The sequence below is a fragment of the Malaclemys terrapin genome, chromosome 1 (assembly GCF_027887155.1).
Source record: "Malaclemys terrapin pileata isolate rMalTer1 chromosome 1, rMalTer1.hap1, whole genome shotgun sequence".
NCBI lineage: Eukaryota > Metazoa > Chordata > Testudines > Emydidae > Malaclemys > Malaclemys terrapin.
The window spans coordinates 327260479-327282007 of NC_071505.1; the positions used below are offsets into that span (position 1 = coordinate 327260479).

At 41.9% G+C, this 21529-nt stretch overlaps 1 protein-coding gene across 4 annotated transcripts in view; it reads right to left on the reverse strand.

Annotated features, from left to right (window-relative positions):
- The window catches only part of FAT3 (FAT atypical cadherin 3), a 572988-nt gene that overhangs the window by 481869 nt on the left and 69590 nt on the right, over positions 1-21529 (reverse strand). The window lies entirely within an intron of this gene.

Sequence of the window (21529 nt, forward strand, 5' to 3'; positions counted from 1 at the left end):
TAGGTTTATGGAGGTTTCCTGGAAGAGGCGGTGGCGAGGCGAGGCTAGCCTCTCAGGGCAGATAAGTGATGGAGTTTTGTATATTTTTATATGTTTGTTCAGCGCCCAGACACTACAGGCACTTAGAACCCTTTAAATAAATAAAGCATGTTGGAGTCGTTCAACATGAAAGGCACTATATACATTCAAGTTAGCTGCTATCGATGGAAACAGTTATGGAAGATTTACACAGGATGTGGGGATAATTTGAACTCCCAAAGAAGAAACTAAATAAAAATCGGAAAAAAATTATAAGGCCAACAGCCATTCAGCAGGCAACAGCTCAGGCCAAAGATCTGAGAATAATTCAAGCAGCTACTGAGGAAAAAAATACACCACCGCTCCTCACTAAGATTTGCCCATGATAACAGAAGAACATATATCCCATTATAGGGAGCCTGAAACGAGAGATTCTGTAATCACGAGCCAGAACACGTAGTCATATATAATTAATACAGACTATTCTGAAAATGAGCTAAAAATGTAGCCAAGAGCTTCCCTTTAAGGAATCATCCTGCAGTGCTTCTGCAAGGCACTGTTAGAGAAGCAAAAGGTATTAAGATGAAGAGAAAGGGCCACACTTTCTGCTGCTGCAGGTGTAATTTTTCCTGTTTAAGTCAATGGAGCCATAATAATTTACACCAGTAGAGACTCTGGCCCACGATTTTTACCTTTCTGAAATGAGGGAAAGAAGTTTTAATCTAACAGCTGTAATTTAAGAGGGCAAAACACTGGTCTAGACATTTTTACAACATCTTACAGGTGAAATGAAGTTACAAGCAGTGATTTACTGAGATTTAGACAAGTCAGTCTTCTACTGATTGTATGCCTGAAATTTTAGAGGTACGAAACTACAATGCAGCATTATTAAGTGACAATACAAATCAAGGGGCACTAGCAGTTTTGTCATCACATTCTAGCACTGTGTTTGACTCCTTAGGTATTTATAAGTTGCCCTGTGCACATGCAAAGTTCGTAGATAGTTAAACGGCCTTCTAAAATATCTAGTGCTCTTCACCGCATGTCTGTACTTCACATTGACATGAATTGGGAGACGAATATTCAAACAGCAGATCAGAGAACAGACCACAAAAATAAATGATGCACAATGTGGTTAACAGAAACTAACTGAAATTCTATAAACTGTGTAGGATAGAGCATTAGTATGATGAAATTGATTAAAAATGGAATATGTAACAATATATCTGGATTCTTTCCAGCACATACAATAAGTCCCAGGATCATGGAGTAGAATATAACCATTTACACATTGTGATGAGGTATATAGGCCCCACACTCATGAGGAAGGCACCATGTGCGGGGCTAGCCCCACCTCTCCAGCCCTGTCAATCAGGTATGGTAGGAAGGAGACCTTTAAAAAGAAGGAAACTGCAGTTAACAGAAGGAGAGATCACCCTAAGCAGAAAAAGGCTGGAGTGACTCCTTAAGCGACATGGAGAGCTCCCAGGCAGGAGATCTCCACTCTGACCCTTTGGGGACTACAGCAAACTCCAAGGGTAAGCCTGACAGAGTTAGCCCCACCCAGCCAGAAAGACTCCTAGAAAACCGCTATGCAGACAGCCCGTAAGTGAGAAGGTCCTGCTGGCCTTTTCCCCTTTGAGTTGACTCCGGGAAGAAGTTATTCTCAAGTTCACTGGAGCATTTATTGTCCTTTTGATCCCGCACTGGAAGAGACACAAGAAGGCCCGCAAAGGGCACAGTCCCCATTGCAAGGACTAAGAAACTGGGACCTGAACATAAGCTACCCAGTGTAGATAACGGAGTGTGGCCAGGGTCTCCCATGGTCTGGGTGAAAAACCAAAGAGGGCTCTTTCAGGCTCTGAAAATCCAATTTCAGACTCTGCAGTAGAATGGAAACAAAATAAACCCACAAATATGGAAATGCAAATCAGGTACAACTGTCAGTCTGCATGTGCAAACATAGTTTTTGCAAAGGCAAAATGCATTTCCCCTGGGGCAGATTTTGAAGGTATGAAGCTGAAAATTTAGAGCCATTCCAGAAAAGGAATAAGCATTACATAGTTAAAGCTGTTAAAACAAATGCTATCAGTTGAAGGGACTTTTTCTTTCACTAGCACTTCTCTTACTGTGACATGAAAACAATGAATTTAGAAGGCTAACCACCTTACTAGATTGCTCGGAAAGAGTTAAGTGCTTCCCTGCTTAGATCTTTTCCTTTCCTGTGTCTCATGGTAAGTACTGGAAGATTTATGTGCAATGAATTTCCAATTACTGATCTCCACCAGCTGGGCTGTCAATCAGACTGCCTATGCACTCGATGTCTTCACCTCCCGGTTTCCTTGTTATGCACACATGCTCACAAAAGCATATAATTCTACGTGGAGATTCCCATCAACTACAGTAGGTTAAATGTTGTCTTGGTGAGCCCAAGCTTCCACAGTCCTCAGTCTTTGGCTTGGCTTATTTTCTGCTCCGCCCTAGCTACAGAACCCAGGAGAGCAATTCCAGTGGTGGATATGAAAGACCAAAAAGAATTTTAAAAGCAGAATTACATTTTCTGTGACTTTTCTTCCCCCAGCAACCCCCAATGAGGAACTGATGGATTGAGGGAGGAAGCCAGGTCTCTTTTCACATCAGGAGACTAGTGAGAAATTTTTAAGATGTTACAACTTCTCTTTGAACTCTAGGACACCAAAATCCCCATATGGTGATGCAAAAAGCAAGGTTTAAAAAGACAGACAAAACCACTATCCTCTGCTGACACTTCACATCATTTCGTCCAGGCAGAAGTGGTGACGCTTTCAGACCAACTAGGCAGGCCATCACTGGCAACATAGCAGGAGCTCCAAAAAAGCATCCTAGGATTCTCCTGGATTAGGTGGCCCTTGGTGCCATTAACAGCTCCCATGCTCCATCTCATATCCAAGGTTTCCCACCACAGATACAGATGAGCACACAGGGGTAAGTCAGGACCTACAGCTTCTTTTTACCACTTCCCTCTCCCTCCCAACCCAGACATAGGGCCCAATTCCCGTCACAGGAGAACAGCAGCAGCTACAGCCGGAAAGGGCCTTCACACACCCCTCGACAGGATCACTTGCTTATTTCTGAAACAGGCACTCTGGATTTCTCTTGCCACATTTGTTGTGTCACCACTTGCAGCTGGACTCCCCACTCCCTTTATGCTGTCCCTCTCTGACCACTGCCACCCCTTAGCTGCCCAGCACTGCTTTACAGAGCCCATTGCCTTACCTACCTTCCTTCTCTCCATTCTCTCTCTTCCTCCAACAATCTCCTCCTCTCCTACATTTCTGGTTGCCCCCCAGAGAGGGCCTCTAACACGAAGATTCTGCACCTTTTATTAAAAATGACACGGAATATGAATGACATGTGCCCGTAACCCACCTGATCACTGTTGTTTGGTGTACCCTTCTTTGGTTGTTATTTTGTCATTTTATCTTGCAAGCTACTCAAGGCAGGGACCAAGTCACCCTATACGTTCATACAAAGATCCCTGATCTCTGCCGGATTGAAACACAATGTATATAAATAAATAATATGGGCGAAATGGGTAACACCAAGTTGTGGTTTAAAAAGGATCTTTGAAGCCACTCTGGGCAGGAATTCGGGAAGGCTTATGGGTCATTGTATCCCAATTTAAAACTAAATGGAGCAGCCTGCACTACAGAATCAACAACAGTTCACTCAACCCCTTCCTAGCAGTGACAGTGGCAATGAGGAAACCACTTTGAATAATACAGTACAGACACTGATCCCATGCTCTCAAAAGGAGATTCATGGACGCTACAAAGAACTAGGAATATAAGCTGCCAAAGCAGTACACTAAGTCGACCCCTCTCTCACATGAGCCAAGCATTCTGCATCCACAATCTATCCAAGTTCTACCAGCTTAAGGAACAATAGGATAGCTTGATTCCTTTTTTTTTTTTTTTTTTTTTTTTTAATTAAAGTAACCAGAATGAAAATCTGAATTTTCACAAGCTGTCTGATGTGACAATGAGAGAACGCATATGTATTTTTGCCTTAGTTTACATTGTGCAATCCCTCTTTTCTTACACTGGGTTAACTTGTTTTTCAAAAATGATCTACACACAGAATTTGCATGAAGCCAAATTTCACAAATAAAATCTACAACACTTTCAGCTCCTTGAGAGTGCAGGCCTGCTTCAATACTTAGACTGGAGATCAAGGAAAACCTAGAGTCCTACATGGAGTGCTGGTGCTGACAGAGCAGATTTTTCAATCACAGATTTCTAGTGTCCAGACAAGACTGGGGCCCCAGTGTGGAACGCATTGCTCAAAACATAGAAAGATACAATGCCCTGCTTTTGAAAACATGAAGGACATTCTTCCATTCAAGTCGGTAGGGCACTAGAAGGCACTGAGCTCCTAGCAATTGTGTCTTCTGAATAGGACCTGAGGAATTCACCATTTGTAGCCATAAAAAAGAAAAGCTTGTGGTACTTTTACAAGAAAGGAGTGTTCATCAGTAAATACTACTCAATCTGGCTCTAAATGTTCAATTATACAGTTATTACATAACTGCCAGTGGTTAGGAAAAGTAGAATCACAACCAAGTGACATTAGCAGTTTTACCATCCATTCCCTTCACTTAGTACAGGTGTGTTCTTGGCCCAGAGCCTCCAAGCCTGGGTCAACAGACTCAGGAACACAGGGCTCGGGATACTGTGCAACTCAGGCTGAAACACAGGCTCTGAAGCCCACCCCGCCCTCCCTAGGCTTCAGAGCCCAAGCCGCAATTTCTACACAGCTATTTTTAGTGCAGTAGCACAACCCCCCCAAGCCCATGTCTGTCGACCAGGGCTTGGCAGCTTGCTGCTGCGCGAGGCCACTGCCTGTGAAGATGTACCCTAAGTCTCACAGGCAACGATTTCTACAGGGTGAACAGCGGGAGCTGGAGTGCAGCAATCCAGGTCCTGCTATGGAAACACATGCATCCAACACATTCAGAAACCGCTGGGCCTAAAACCAAGTCAAACTCAAACAGCTGAATCAGCACAAAAGCTAGAAACAGATGAAGCTGGAAGATAAATGTGAGTGTGGAAAAAACAAAGCTGGGGGTATTTGCAAGGCAGCACTAATGCTCAGGGCAGGCGTAAACAGACATAGTAGGTATTTGAAGCCCAGCCAGCAAAGTTTTAATTCTCAGAACACCGTCATTTCCAGACCACCAGTCAAATAAATCCTTGAGAGAACACCCAGCATTCCTGTTGGCAGCTATAAAAAGACCCAGAAAAGTGGCCAGGTTAAAATCATATTTTATAAAATAAGATCTACACCTATGCTACAACATCATATGACATCTTGATTATTAAAACTGAAACAGTTATAAACATCTAATTTCCTTTTAACTATTTATGAGTTGGTGTACTTTGTGTATTCCTCATACCTGGGTTAATGCAAACCGGCTAGTCCCTTTCACTTTTGTTTAGAGTCAGTTTCACTTGCAGGTTCTCATTCATCAGTATAGCGCATCCACATTGCAAGGATATGTTTATGTTCTGAAACAAAATTTTCCCTGGATTAAAATAACAAAACAAAAACTATTTCTGGTGGTGTCAGGTTTTCTAGGAGCAAGTTTTACAAAAGCTAAATTTTAAGCCACATATGACTCGACATCATCCCTTTTAGTGCTCATTATCTTCTGCCCAGAAGCAAGGAACAGTGGCAGTACAAATTTCCCCTATACTGCCCTGCTAACACGGCAGGGCTGAAGTGGGGAGCAAAGGGTTTTATTTTCCTGAAAAGAGGCTCTCACACAGCTCTCAAAAGTTTGTATATATAACTGCAAAGGGTTAAACACCATAAGGTGTTACTCTGATCTGATCTCCTCGGGTCTATGAAGTTACAATAGTGTAAAACCAGCGTGAAGCAGAATCAGGCCAAAAAAATCTTAATGAAGAGTATGCTGGATGTCTACATGGATTTCCAAAGGTGGACTGTTTTTGTATCGAGATGCCTCCTATATATTATCGTTTAACCTCTTTCAGGACCTAGATCTTTGATTTCAAACTAGCATCCCCAGTCAATAAGATCAGCAGCATTGAGTAAATCAACAGGTACCAAAGAGACAGTGATATTACATTTACTTGAAACACATGCTTTGCCAGACCTTAACACTCTGGAAAAATAAGTTTACCTCCTACGGAGTTGGATCAACTTTAGTCATAGCTTTAGTGACAGTAATATCAAATAATCCATTTACCACCTAAAATTGTTACAAGCTAAGAAACTGAATTATTAAAACTTATAGTACATCTGTCCTCTGTTCAGAGTGCCTTGATTTCAGCTGCAAATAAGAATCTAAAATATCTCTGATACAATCACTCTCATTTGTGGTTCACTTAGGGTTAAAGTTTGAAAACCATCCATCTGGGTTTGTGGTCTGTAGTTTATTGCCACCATGACCAGCTGTGAAGCTTAGGCATTTTATCAGGAATTCAGTGGCACAGCAAAGCTTTAAAGTATACATATACATTTCTGATTCCAAGCAAGCAGAAAGCATGCAAATAAAAAATTATGCCATGACTAACCATTCCCATCATTCCTCCCAACTTTCTTCACAATGAGCTGAATCAAGATTTTAAAAGCGGTCACAAAATCACCATTTTTCCCTAGAGAAAGTTTTTTTTTAAACCAGAATGCACAGCACCGATTTTTCTGATTTTGTGATTTAAAAAAAAAAAAAAAATCTCTTAATTTGTGTTAACAGAATATTTGCAGAGTGGTTCAAAAATGTGACAAGCCTTGCAAATACTGCTCACATTTTCCTTCCCTGCATTGCTGTGAGGTCACAGAGAAGTCAGAATTTAATCACAAGTTTAAGCAGCAGCATATTTTCTCTTTGAAATAGCTGCCACCTGGGGGCATTAGGTGTGTTTGAGCAACCTAGCTCCGTTAAGCCAACACACCACTGTGCAGTGGTATTGTGGAGCTTTTCTGTACACAACACTTGTGAGAGGTGCGACTTAAAATCAAGGGGTGAAAATTGATCAGGGGAGGAATGCATAAAATTAATATCAGGGTATTAACAGTGCAGATTGCCAACCAAAAAGCACAGATGAATGTAGTCTTAAAAAAAAAAGCTATTACTTCTGTTGCTTTAAAAAAAAATTGAGCGAGCAAGAGAGAGAAAAAACAACAGGGATCAGTTATTGAGTGGCACAGTGACACTTGAAGAAATTAAATTGAAAGCAAGCAGAAAAGATGAAGTGCCTGAACACATCTGAAAGATTCCTGCTCCAGGGATGCTTATGTATCCTCCTGAACTCTGACCCTGGCAGTTCCAATGGTGACGCGCTGGTGTGCAAGACGGCCTTACAGGAAGTGACAGGGTTTCCTTGCAGAAACGGGTTGATTGGACACTGTCCTACTAATGACAAAAAAAATAGGGTTTCAAATGTGAAAAGTGGGTCATGGACAAATACAAATGGGAAAAACCCAGTGTAACAGAGCAGCGCTCCTGGAGTCAAAACGCTATCAGTGATAACGGAGTAGTTAGTGGCACAAAGCCCAAGGCATATATTCGTGCCATCATTATTACATACATTTCTAAAACACCCATTAACCTATCAGTTTTATTTGGGGGCTGACCTAGGTGAACTTCAGTGTATTTGCCCTCCCCCCCCCTTAGTCCAGTCTACATCTCTTTTCTTTCAGTCTTATATTTCTATGTGGTCCAATAATTCATCCCTCTTCCCATTCACCCTTTCTTCCTTTCATGGCATTGTGCAGATGGCCTTTCAATTATGCTCTAGCTCCTCTCCCTACCCCCACCCCAAGCAGTCCGGGCCCTCCTCTCTTCCCCCATTCCTTCCTCGACTCTCACAGACACTGGCCTGCTCACTCTCCCCCACCCGGAGTCTCTTTCTCCCCCAGTCACCCACAATCTATTCAGAAGCCCGTTTCTCCATCTTTTCTGACATGCCCCCTTCAATCTCTCACGGTCTGTTATGGAGTTCTCTTCCCCATGACTCACTTTTGCCCTGCCTCTCACCAAACAGAGGGGGTGATTTGGGGTCAGGGGAGCACTAGCAGAGCCAGGCTGCATGGGGGAGGTCCAGGAGCCCTTGTGAGGCAGAGGGGGGTGAGCAGGCTGGAAGAAGGAAAGCTGACAAGCCAGGGCAGCTGCTCCTGAAAGACAGCAGTGAGACTGGGGGCTGGGCGAGCCCGTTCTGTGAGCAGCCCGGAGTCCCGGCCTCTCACACACTCCTCTTTTCACCTCACGCTCACAGTAGCTTTGCAGAAGTGGTGCTGCAGTATCAGCAGCCACCACTACCTGGCTCCAAGGTTTGGCCTCATTCACAGGCCTCTCCCTGGGAGTTCAGCCATCCTATCCCCAGCCAAGGAAAGGCAGGCATCTGAGCAGCCCTCTGGCTCTGCAGAGGAAGTGGGTACTTTCCCTGGAATTCAGCAAAGTGCTTCAAAGGCCACTTGTGGGCATTCTGCTGTAGCATCTGCCTGCCAGAGAAAGGGTAGGGCTGGATGGTATCCTTGGGAAGAGGAGGAGGGATGCGGAATCTGATCAGCAGCAATGGGAGAGGAAAGGACCAGCTGTGTGCTGGTATGTCTCACTGGCAGAGTGAGGGAAGGGACAAAAGCACTGGACTGTGAGCTAAGGGTACAATTCCACACCCTGAAATAAACTAGACTTCCCCATTCCCCATTCACTCCTTAAAAATTAGGAAAAAATCAGATTTCTTAAACACCGCTTAAATGATTCTCTCCCCCCAAAGAATTAAATTACCATGTATTGCCTATTCCTCCTATTAAAAATTTATCAATTTATTCATCACTTCTAGAATAGAGACCTTTCATTTGTTTTATAATGAAGAAACCTTTGATCTGCAATTCTCCACGGCTACTATTTTTTTATTCTTCAGTTCTTCTCATTAAAAATAAATATCTCTGTTCTCCAAAATGCAGCCACAGAGAACTCCAAATACTCACTTTAACAATAAGAAACTTGTTTTAGCCTTATCTTGATTATGTACACTGAAGATGTTAAAGAGGATTTTTTTTTTCCAAACGGGAACAGTACTGTTCTTCAGCAGAAAAATACCACTCTCTAATATGCCTAAGAATCACCAATGTTGAAGAGTTGCAACTAACCAATGCTTAGAGAAGTAGATGGAAGGGCAGTTTTCTCAATAAGTGCAAAAGCAAACAGTAATAATAAAGCTGCACACACAATATCTTTGTCCTGGCATAGCATATCAGGCCAACTTTAAATCAATGTGATGCACTGAATGCTCTTAGCTACTTACCAAACCACCACAAACAAGGATTCTTTTTATACTTGGTCCCGCTAGTGAAGGCAGGGGGCTGCACTCGATGACCTTTCAGGGTCCCTTCCAGTTCTATGAGATAGATATATCTCCATATATTAATATATACTCAAAGCCACAGCTTCAGGAGATAACTCAGAGACCATATTTTAGCCAGATCTTTTCCCCCCTCACCTTGTTCACAATGGCTGGATGTACAAAGACACTCCCAACAAAACAAAAATATGTCTTACTACTTGGGTGTAGCTGTCCACAGGATTACATGTATTACACATAGAGACTTAACCATAAGCAAGCATGCAGCAGAGGCACAACCTTGCTTTCTTTGACATAAAGGGTCTGATTCTGCTCCTACGGAAGTCAATGGTAAAACTCCCGGCTGGGTCGGCCCTGTAATACCTTTGGAACAAAAAGCACACATCCTACATGTCTTTCCAGAATCATCTCTCCATTAGTTTATCCAAGCTTCCATAGCTACAAGAATTTGGGGTGAGAAAACGTACTGCACTGACTCTTTCAGAGGCCTACAGAGCCCAGTCCAGAGTTGTCCCAAAATCCCTTCCTGGTGCTCTATCGTAAAGATTATGTGGAGCTGCCATATTGGTCACTGAGAAATTACCCTGGCCCAGGAGTCATTCTGCATAGCACAGAGATGGCTATGTCGGTGCTACACCATCTATTCCCGTAACATAGGGGGCACGGCAGGAGTTGCTCTCTGCCACAGTTCTTCTAGCTGCTAACAAAGTTTTTTGGATAGGGATGGTTGTCTGCTTTCCAGGGAAAATTTCAATCTTTTGTTGAAAAACAAGACCAAAATACTTCCGTTTTTCATATTTGGATGAAAATTCCAAATTTTCCATGGAAAATGTCAACAAAAAAAAGTCATTTTTGCCCACGTTTTCCATGGCAATAAAACCCACTTTTCTGACCAGCTCTGGCCTTGGGACCACCACAAGGCACAAGTTAGAGTCGGCCCCAGAACAGAGAAAGCACAATGGTGGTAAAGCCCCCTTGACCCAGTCACATCTCTGTTCTGGTGCTGAGATCAGCTCAGGTGCAAGGATGGCTCAAGCCCATAGAAGTCACTGAAATATTTAAAACACTGATTTATCAAAACACACACATTGTGGGAAGACCCTCCGCAATATTGAAAGAAATAAACAGCTAACTTGGTAGAGCACCAACAATGTACTCCACTGCCAAAGAGAATGTATCTCAGGAACAAGAATTACTTCGATTCTAAGCCTCCAACTAGTGGAAAACAAACACACGGTGAAAGCCAGCCACAGAGTTTCTGGGGAAAGGCAGAGTCATACTACTCAGACAGCAGCTCTTGCCAACAGACCTATCTGTAGAGAATACTATCATTGACCCTTGGGGGGGCTGCCAAGTTGCTTACCAGTGATCTCTTCTCCACCTTCTCAACAAAGCTATAGTAAGTAGTTGCTGGAGTTAAGAGGGAGCAGAGATGGGGCAAGCAGGAGGCAGAGAAATCAGGCAACAGCTAAGCATAAAAAAACGACTCCATAAAAGACCCCATTGCTAAATAGCGTTAATTACATTTTTGGCACCAAATGCAAGATGAACTGAAAATATACCCTGCCTTCTATACACTGAACATGCAAAAGTATAACCCAGAGATAAGAGTTCTGTGCCAAAACAATTCATCTGAACATAAATGGATTAATTTCACAATTTTGTGAAAATGAATTCATCACAAACACAATCGATCTATAACTGCGCGTCACCAGATGTCTCACAGACTATGAAACAGCCACTTGAGTACACTCTTCACATGCACTGCACAGTGTTAGATGAGTGCCCTGAATAGGGTATTCCAAGCACTTATCAATCTGCAATATGTATTATTCCTGTTCAATAATCTAACCCTGTCATCTTGTTCCTGTGTACATTAAAGCTTGCTCAGCATGTTCAATTTGCTATAATTCTTGCAGCCTAATCATTTAGCAAAACGAAGCCGCGTTAATAGATACTAGCTTGCCCTCTTTGCAAACAGGAGGCCCATACTAGTGAACTGTCAACTGCAAATGCAAAAAAACCAAACAGAAATAAATAACATTACAATAACACCTACAGAGGCCACAATTAGGTTCAGGATCCTACTGTGGTGGCAGTATATAAATGACTGCACCACACCTGAAGAAGGGAGACATTGTCCGGGCTTGCCAAAGGAAGGTAACAGGGCCTTACAGGAGGGGCTGCAAAAAGGTGTGTGTGGGGGGGGGGGTCAGCGTGGCGACTCTGACTCATCCCCTGGGAAACTACGAGTGAAAGGTTTTAAAAGGTGCAAGCCCGGTTGTTTGAAGCTTTTCTTCCAGGAAGCCAGCAAGGCAGCACCCACCCTCCCTCCCCTTGAGGTGGGAAGTATCATTCCCATTTCACGGATGGAGAATTGAGGCACAGAAGCACAGAGCCTCAAGTACTCCTGTTCTTCTTTTTTCAAAATATTTAGGTGCCTTACTCTCTCCCCTTTGAGGATCTGGGCCAGAGGCAATAAGATCACACAGAAAGTCTGTGCAGAGCAAGCAATTCAATCCAGTCTCCCAAGTCCTAGTCCAGTTAACCATCCAGTCCAGTTAACCAGTCCATTTTTATTGATCCTGTGTTACACAGGATGATACTCAAATAGTCTCTTTTGGCCTTAAAAATCTATGGATCTATGAACAACCTGTGCATTCACATGTATTTCATATTCTGAAACTTGGTATTCTGGAAAATTACTCCAAATGCTACTTTAAAAAAAAAAAAACTTTAAATGCAGCATCCACCTTTTCTGAATCCTGGTTGCATTGGGCATGCATACTGAGCACTAGAAAACAGAGAGCTTGCCAATGCTGTGATTAAACCTACCCTTTTGCATTTTCTGCATGTCTCTGATACTCCTGTATTATTGCCCTCGGTGTTCCTGTAAAGGTCCAACTCTCTTGAAGTGACCAGTAAAAATAACACATTCACTCTATCAACCTCAGTTTGTGCTGCATACTGCTAGTTTGTATAGGAACCAAAACCCCCATATTTCTGATGAAGGGTCCGACAGATTCTTCATGGCAATATATAGAAAGTGCTTTAAATACTGCTGGACAGTATGTCTATATGACCTGATTTTACATTTTCCCAAACCTGCTAATATTTTCTCTCCAAGATTTGGTTACCCTGTGAAAGCGGTGGAGTATTCCTGAAAGGGTCTGTAGTTGCTTCATCTGCTGGGACAATGAGATGGCCACAAGGAAGTTTACTTTGAGGGGAAGGAGCTTGAGATGCAGTGATTTAAGGAGTTCAAAAAGCAACCCAATTAGCTTTCTGAGAAATACAGGAAATTAAGATAAATACACTCTCCTGTCTGAAGTTCTGCAAACGGAGTACTAGGCTCAACTAAGGAAAACAAAAGCCCAAAATGCTAAATGCAATGCAAAAATGTCCATGCAACTTATTGATATAAACAAAAACAACAAAATGGCAGTGAGAATCAATCTACCTACCAAATATTATTTTTTAAAAATGCTTATGTCAAAAGTTCCTGGATGGTTGTCCATGGACTCACCATGGCACTTGGTGATCTGCAGAGAGCTGGCTGGTCACCTGATGCTGACTCCTCCTCCTCATCCCCAGGTGCTAAAATGGTATTTTGTAAGTTTCTTTTAATACATTAAATACTTTCCTATTACTTTCCCGTGTACGCAACTGCTGCAGTTGCCACAGGAATCAGGCATGAGAGAGGAGGTGAGCTCCATGGGGAAAAGCAGTTTGCAATATAATCCCTCTGTTAAGATGTGCTCCACATAATGAAAAAAAAAGAAAGTTTGAGACCCCATGGTTTAGTGCAATCAAATTACTTCTTTACTACATCTCCAAGACAGCATCTGCCTGAAGCAACACTGGTACTTGCTATTTCAAAGCTCCACGGTTCTTCCTCCCTCCTAGACCACCTACTCTCAGGGCATTTCTAAATCAGATTTCCTGGAATCATCCCTATACCCTGTATCTTTCTAAGGGTTGCAGGATCAGGCGCCAACCAATCGATAATGAATACCTAGGCTCTTCTATAGCCCTTCTCATAAGTAGATCTCAAAATACTTTACAAAGGAGGTCAGTATCATTATCCTCCTCCTAGGAGTTCACTCCTCTACTTCTATTCAAAGGGTTCAGCCGCTCAGCTGGGTCCCTGTAGGCCCCTAAAATGGCTACAGCTATAGACTCTTCCCTGGCAACATGGGGACCTTTCTGTAGCTGTTTCCAGGCTGTCTGAGTTGAGTGGAGTTTATTTGAATGTTTGTTTTCCATACTGCGGGGTGTATTATGCTGTTGTAAGACTGTCTGTCAGGGGTGCTTGGAACTCCTGCATAGGCACCTTCCTTATCTAAAAGCTAAACAAACAAAACTTGGCACTCACCCCAGTGGGGAAGACCCACACAAGGCCCTACAAACTCTTTGAGGCCCTGTGCTAAGGGCTGCAGCGTAGATGAGAACTCATGCTCTGGGGGGAAAATGCACACTGATGGTACAATTCTGCAGCTGTTTCTCAAACGTACGGTGTCAAGACACTCATGGGTTTGGAGGCTGTAGTTTTGGGGACTCCATTACTTCCAAACCTGATGCTTTAACTACTAAGCTATTCCATCTGGCACTAGTGGCAGTATTTATTATTTTTAATACTGTGCCTTCAGGCACAGGCAAACAAAGTAAAGGAGAATGACACGTCTCCCTTCAAAGTGAGTGTCAGCTGAAACAAGAAAGCTGTGTGTGCACTTTATACTTTTCACTTTAGAATGTGTGTGTGGCTCCTTGATAAAGCATTACAGATACACTACTTCTGACTCTAACCGTTCCTTTGTATTTAAAGAAACACACAGAATGCCAAGAGCATTCATTATTGTTTCATACCAGATTTGAACCGGCTAAAAGAACCTAGATCAGAAAAATGAAAGGCCCATTTTGCTATTGAAAATGGAAAGCTTCTCATTAAAAGGAAAAAAATAATAATTGTAGGGGGGAAATGTCTCCTTTTAACTACCTACTATTGTTCCTCCCCAACTGTGCTTTGGGCAGTGCAGATTAAGAAAGTATTAAGAAAGAATGTTGAAGGAAACTTGAATAAATTTTTTAAAAAGTGGAGCTCCCAAGAACTGTAATAGAAGTTTAATCTGATTAAAATATTAATGCAAGATTCAAAAACAGAGACGTACCTTTTAATAAGGAAGTCTAAATGGCATGACAATTATTTTCACATTTTTGTGAACTGTAGATTGCTACATAATAGGCTATAAAAGGCAATGTGTTCAGTTAGCCACTGCACTTCTCAGAGGCCAATAAACAGCCTATAAATTCAGTTCCCACATCAGAAATATTCTAATATAAGCACACTAGACAATTCATTGCTACTATGTAGGGGCCTGATACAAAGCATACTGAAGTCTATGCAAGTCTTTCCATTGTTCTCAGTGGGATTTGGATCAGTCCTCACGATATATGAAATAAGATATACTTAAAGATAACTCACAGTAGTAATAACTGGAGGCATGATTCTCCTCTTACTTGCACCAGTGTAAATCCGTGGACTTCAATGGAGTTGCACCTGATTTTACACCAGCATAAGCGAGGGGGACTCTCACCCAATTTCCTAGAAAGGCAGCTTAGTAGATTTCTCCATCAAAACCCTTCTAGGTGTGTGTGTGTGGTGGGGGGAAAGACCGTTGGGGTGCCACAAATTCAGATTACAAATCCCAGTCATGGTTTAATGGAGTCTCCATGCAGTTAACATTTTCTGCTCACCCCTCAGTCCTTTATACCAGCCCTTCTAAATATCATCCAGCCGCCCTCCTCTAACTTTCATTTGATTTTACTGCAAGGGTCTATAACAACTTCGCTCCTACACTTCTAAATTATTTTTGATAATGTGTAGGCTACTGTACAATTATTTACAGCTAAGTCTGTAGGCTATATTACTAGATCAATATCCTTGCCCAGTATTAAATGGTCTCACAGCAGGTCACAAATCTTCTTTTTATTATAATTCAAATCCTAAAATATCTGAGGTTCTTTTTTTCTAAAAATCTCTGCAGGTTTAGTAACTCATGAAAGGGTTTTGGTTTTTTGTTGTTGTTTGTTTTTAAGGTGCAAATATTCTGATTCTATATTTCACTGTCTGCACTTTGTGTGCGTGAATTTAGCTTGGGAGAAGGGTATCAGAACCCCAACCCTAGAGCCAGAAGAGAAAGAGAATGAGCAGTAGCAGAACAAATTTGTTCAAAACCATCCTGTCTGTGTTCTGGTCCTAGAGGGGCCACAATGTTAGGGGTGAGAGAGGATAATTCAGTCTCCACACCAACTAACTCCTTGACCTGTTCACTCAGACTGCCAACAAGGGAGCCAGTCATGGTGTGATGCTTTTTGTGACACTGACACCTTTCCATTAGGAAATGGACTTGACCCCCCATTCCCATCACCCCGGGGCCAAGCAGCTATCATATGGTAACAACTTCAGCCAATGCTCGAATGAACTGACAACCAAGAATTCAACTGCTCTTGTGTAGATGTTCTCAGTGGAAGGGGAATCACTGACAGGTTCTGGAGGATCACAGACTCTCTCCCTTTGTTTATAGCTAACTGGGAGAAGGGTGCTGAATTGATGGGAGGGGGGAATCTCACAGCTTCTTGCTGTAGTAATGTGGGATCAGGAGATGGAAGAGGTTGAGAACCACTGCTCTAGTGTATAATTCATTACCAGTCCCTTGAATCAACCAATATGCAACCTTTTTCCTTTATTAGAAGAAAAGTCTGCTACATAAATTAAGTTTTTACACAGGTCTGATATTCAAGAATATTCACTGCAGCTAGTACTGACAAGCTATTTTCATCCTAGTCATTTATTACACAGCAATTTATTAAAGCCTTATAAACACAAGTGTAAGCTAGCCAGGAATGCCAGAAAGCACTGGTTCAAGCCTTCAGGTCATGAACCTTCCTGCCAGATGGTACCAGTCAAAGTGGACTTAGCAAATGCTTAAACACCTTAACAGATTCCCTAACATCAAAATATGACAATTACTTCTGGAGCATTTACAACCAAAAGGGAAAGGGAAAGACTAGGTTTAGATGAAATTATTAAAGGCTGTTTGAGAGAAGCTGCAGTACTGGCTAACAGGTTACCATAGCCTAGTGAAAGAATACAGACAGATCACTACAGGAAAAAGTTTTCATCCTCCTTCCTCTGCATTCAGAGCAGATCACTACCTAAAATGCTGTCCAGAGGGGATGGCTTACTGATCTAAGCCTCTGGTTTGAAATACCAACTCTCTCAAACCGCAAACTCAAGTCCCAGGAGGATCAACACAGCCCTGCATCCTGAATTATATGCACTTTACTGCATGGGGAACTTTCAGATATGACCTTTAGAATTTTGTTTTGCTCTCAATGGGCAACAAAGATCCCACAGTACTTTTAGTAAGCTCAGCAGAGGGATCTGCTAACGTGTTTCTGAGCAAAGCTTCCCATCCCCTACACTTCAGATGGTCCCCACCCTCCAACCCCAATGGGGATCACATTTCAGTGGTGCTGGATGAGCGTAAGTTATGTGCTTTAGGATCTTCAAAATGAAAGGCTCCAAATAAATATAAATTATTATTAATAAATAGGAATTATTCAGACATCTTCTTCAGAAGTTTGGAGGGCAATGCTATAGCAGTAGCCATGATCTAGATGCTAACATCACGAAGACACAGGTCAAGAGGAAGTACAACCAGTCAGCCTTTAGATGTATGAAATGGAGAGCCTGGGGAAGTGGGAGGGATAAGAAAAAAAAGGGAAGAGGGGATTTGTCTCATATAGATGAGATCCATCAACCCAGAAGACACTGCTGGGTCATTACCCACCCACAGCAGTGGCAGGGCAACTGGATTGAAGGTGGTCCTAGCATCATTTACAGGTTCTGTGACCTGAATGGAACCCTTTATTAACTGCCTCCTTCTCTGAAGCCGTTGACAACTTCACAGCTCTCTGGCAAACCAACAAAATCCTCACTCATCCTTCAGAGTACAACTGTGGGGGAAATTATCATTTTAAATTAATTCAATTAATTCTTCTTCCCTCTTCTGTGTCAGCCTAAAAGAGCACTGGGAATTCTCTGCCTGAATTAAAAACTCCTCAGGTGTGCCAGTGAGGCCTGGCTTTATCTGACATCAAGGGCCAGATCCTGCAAAAGCAACGAGTGCCCTCATCTATTAGTTTCAAAGGGAACTGCTGGTGCTCTGCTTTTTGCAGGAGACAAATAAGCAGCTCATAGAATCAGGACCAGATCCAAAGCCCAGGGAAGTCCATGAGGGTCTTTCCATTCATCATTATCTTTAATTATGTCGTAGTAGCACCTGGAAGCACCGTTGTGCTAGGCACTACACAACTGCATAGCAAGAGGCAATCTTTGCCTGGAAGAGCTTAAAATCTAAGTAGACAAGCCAGACATTAAGAATGGGAGTTGAAGTAACTTGCCAAAGGTCACACAACAGGTCACTGGCCAAGCCAGGGACACAAACCAGGTCTCCTGACTTTCAATCCAATGCCTTATCCATGAGATCACACCGCTTCAGGGGGCTCTGGACCAGGCCCCGAGATACCACTTTAGCGGAACACCACCAGGGTGCAGATACAGAGGTAAAATGAGTCATCTTAAGCCAATGCACCAACTGAAATCACTGAAAGCTGCTCCACCTTCTACTGCCACAGGGGATCTTTACCCTCCCCTAGCTGCAATATCATTAGAGCTAGTAAATGGACTAAATGCTCCATCCTAGGAGCTGGGTTTCTCTTTTGTTTTTAATTAAGATACACCAGTCAGACTACAACGAGATGTAAATTGCAGGTACGGTATTTTCCAGCTTCTAGTTTCAGAGTATCTTTTTCGAAGTATCCTAGTCCCTGACCCATCTTTCCTGTGCGCACTGTATTTTATGTACTCATTTTACACTGTGGAAGTGAATCGATGCTCTTTATTTTTAGTTTTTCTTCCTGTGACTCTATGCCACAAACTCTATTAACACGGTCTTAGAACATCAAAGCTATTCGAAGATCAATCAAACTGACAAAAATGCTCTCTCTGCTTCAGAAGTGAACCCAGCCGACTTTCTTGTAGGAAAATCAGAAAGCAAACAAAAACAAAAAACCCCACCCTGAAAATAAATCAAAACAGCAGATTTTGTGAGTATACACTAAAATTCCTCGGGGGGGGGGAGGGAGGGAATGGAGTAACAATTTTTTAACCACTCGCATGCAGCAAAAGGCTAGATCAGTTTGAATTGAGGCCACCTCAAGGTGATGAGGTGGGAAAGCAAGACATAATAACTATGCACTTCTGCCTCATTAGAAGCAAACATTTACTGGCCCCTTATATCTCCCTGTCTCCCCCTCTCAATATTCCGACTCTCATCATAGCCGCAAGAAATTTTAACTTAACTCATGACCCTCAGCTCAGTGAGAATCTTCTAATTCACCCAGTTCAAAATGTTGAATTATTAAAGTAATATGCTCCGACCTAAGGCTATTTAAGATAGAGTGATATCTCCTCCCTGGGGGGATGGGGAATATGACTTTACATTCCATTCCAGCTCCTCACATAAAACATACTATAATCAATCTCTTCATTCTTTAATTTTCTTCCCAAACAGGATTAAAAGAGACTGAAAATAAAAATACAATTTCTTCAAAACAACACCCTCCTACATTCTGTAATGGAGTCTGCTCTTAAAAATACCCCCAAAGCCTCCCTCAATTAAAAAAAAATTGTCTGGAACATACTGCAACTTGTATTTTAGTTGGAGCCTGGGGAAATATGTAAAGCATTAATCGGTAAAAATCTAATACTGCATACATGTCAGCTGACAGAGGGGAAAGAAATGATTATAAAGAGCAACTTGAAGATTAAAGGGATGCTGTCAGCTGCCTAGTTGAAAATTTCTGATGTTCTATTGTTACAATACCTCAGATTATTACAGAAGAAGGATGTGAGCAAATTATATTTTTCTGTATCTTCCAGTTTATTTACTCTGTACATCGTGTAAATAGTCAATTATCCTCCCTAGTCTCATGTACTAGCATTACGACATCACAGCCACATACTGGTCTGGAGCAAGACTTGACATCCCTGCAGGAATCCTTTTATAGATTTCAGCAGCTGTTGCATGGTCTGAGATATGCATCTAAGTATATGAGTGCTCTACATTGTCAGCCTAGCTCAGGCAACAGACCACCAGATCAGGAGTTATAAGACCAGGGTTTTCTATTCCCTGTTCTTCCATTGATTTAGTATGTGTGACCTTGGGTGAATCACTTAACATTTCTGGGTGAAATCCTGCCTCCACTGAAGTCAATGGGGACAAAAGATTTCATGCTCTGTGTCTTAGTTTCCCTATAGTCAGTAAGGAGCTTGAGACACATCGGCCAACTTCCAACTATCTAGCATGCACGCCCCCTGCTATGAACCTTTGGACATGCTCCCATACAGGTTGAGAGCAGGTAAGAGCAAAAGAAACCCTGAAAAGTCTCTTAAATTGATCAAATAAAAAAAAAAATCAAAGGACATGAATAAATTAAGCTTTATAAAGACACTAATACTTTAAAATCTGTTCATCTTCCCCAATTCAAGTGGACTCAAGTTAGTGCTAGTTGAAAAAGGAACAAACATCTTTGAAATTATTCTTGAAAAAAAGTTTTTGCAACATTTTTTGTCAAAATTACAAAGTTTTAAAAAAAGTTTACCACTTCATAAGCTGATTTTTTTTAAATTAAAGTAGCAAAAGTATTGAGTTTATCAATTTTTCAGCACCAAAACCTGTGCTAGCCGCTTTACCAAATAGACACACAGATCCCTGCTCCAAAACTATCACAATCCAGTCTTTCATTGTATGTTATCCTCTACCGAAAGGAGCTAACTGAAAAACCTGAAGCAATAAAATCTGTGCTTATGTAGGCAATTTTTTACAAAATCCCAAACATTGTGGAGTCTATTCCCTCATTTGAGTGCACTATTCTCTTAATGTTAATAGATGTTAAGCATGTACTCATCATGGATAAAAAGTAAAGATTTCCCAAGAGTTACCACTACCAGCGTCTCAGGTATTGCCTACTGTTATTTCTGATTTTCCACACAGGGGAAAATTACAGTAACTGTTGACAAATGCTGATTTTTTATTGAGAACCACCATACCCACAGATGGGAGAAAATACTGTGTTTCTTGTTAAAGATAATCTTATGATTTAAAGGGACCTAGCAAGCAAGTTACCGTAATTCATTTAATCTGTAAAGGTATTTTACCCAATTACTAGCCAAGAATTATGGACTCTGCAACATTATAACACACAGAGCTTTAGTCATGCTTTCAGCAGAGCTCTTTTTACGCATTGTGGCTGTAGCTATCTGGCTGTTGCCATGATGATACAAGGAATGATACAGAATACTACTTAAAGTAGTATGCAATGTAAACACACAGCAAAGTAATTTCAGAAGCAATCACTACAGTTCAAGCGTGGATTTATATCCATATCAACATCGTGTCATGGCATCAGGAAGCAGTAATAGTTACTGGTAATTACAAAAATTGCATTTACATAGCAATAGATCCAGAGGGCTAAAACTATGTAGCACCACTTACATGAAGCAGCCTCCAAGGTGCAGGGTAGTAACCAACTACACCTCTATCCCGATATAACGTGACCCAATATTACATGAATTCGGATATAACGCGGTAAAGCAGCGCTCTGGGGGGGTGGGGCTGTGCACTCCGGCAGATCAAAGCAAGTTCGATATAATGCGGTTTCACCTATAACGCGGTAAGATTTATTGGCTCCCGAGGACAGCGTTGTATCGGGGTAGAGGTGTATTCCACAGCACACTCAGCCGCTGTGGCTCTTTAGGGCTTGGTTTAGGGAGGTGCGGGTACCTGCAACTCCCTCTGCAATCAGTACTTCCCCATCATCTAGCTCAAATATTCAAAAGTGCCCATTAATATTTGGCAGCCTCCGATTTCTATTTGGTTTCTCTATAAAACTTCTATCCTACTATAGCTGATATTGGTTATGTAATAATGCATCTTTTGAGAAAAAGTCTTGTTCTTAACCTTTAATTTGTATTTTGTAGCAAGATAGTTCCTGATCACTGTTTCCAGAGTGATTTT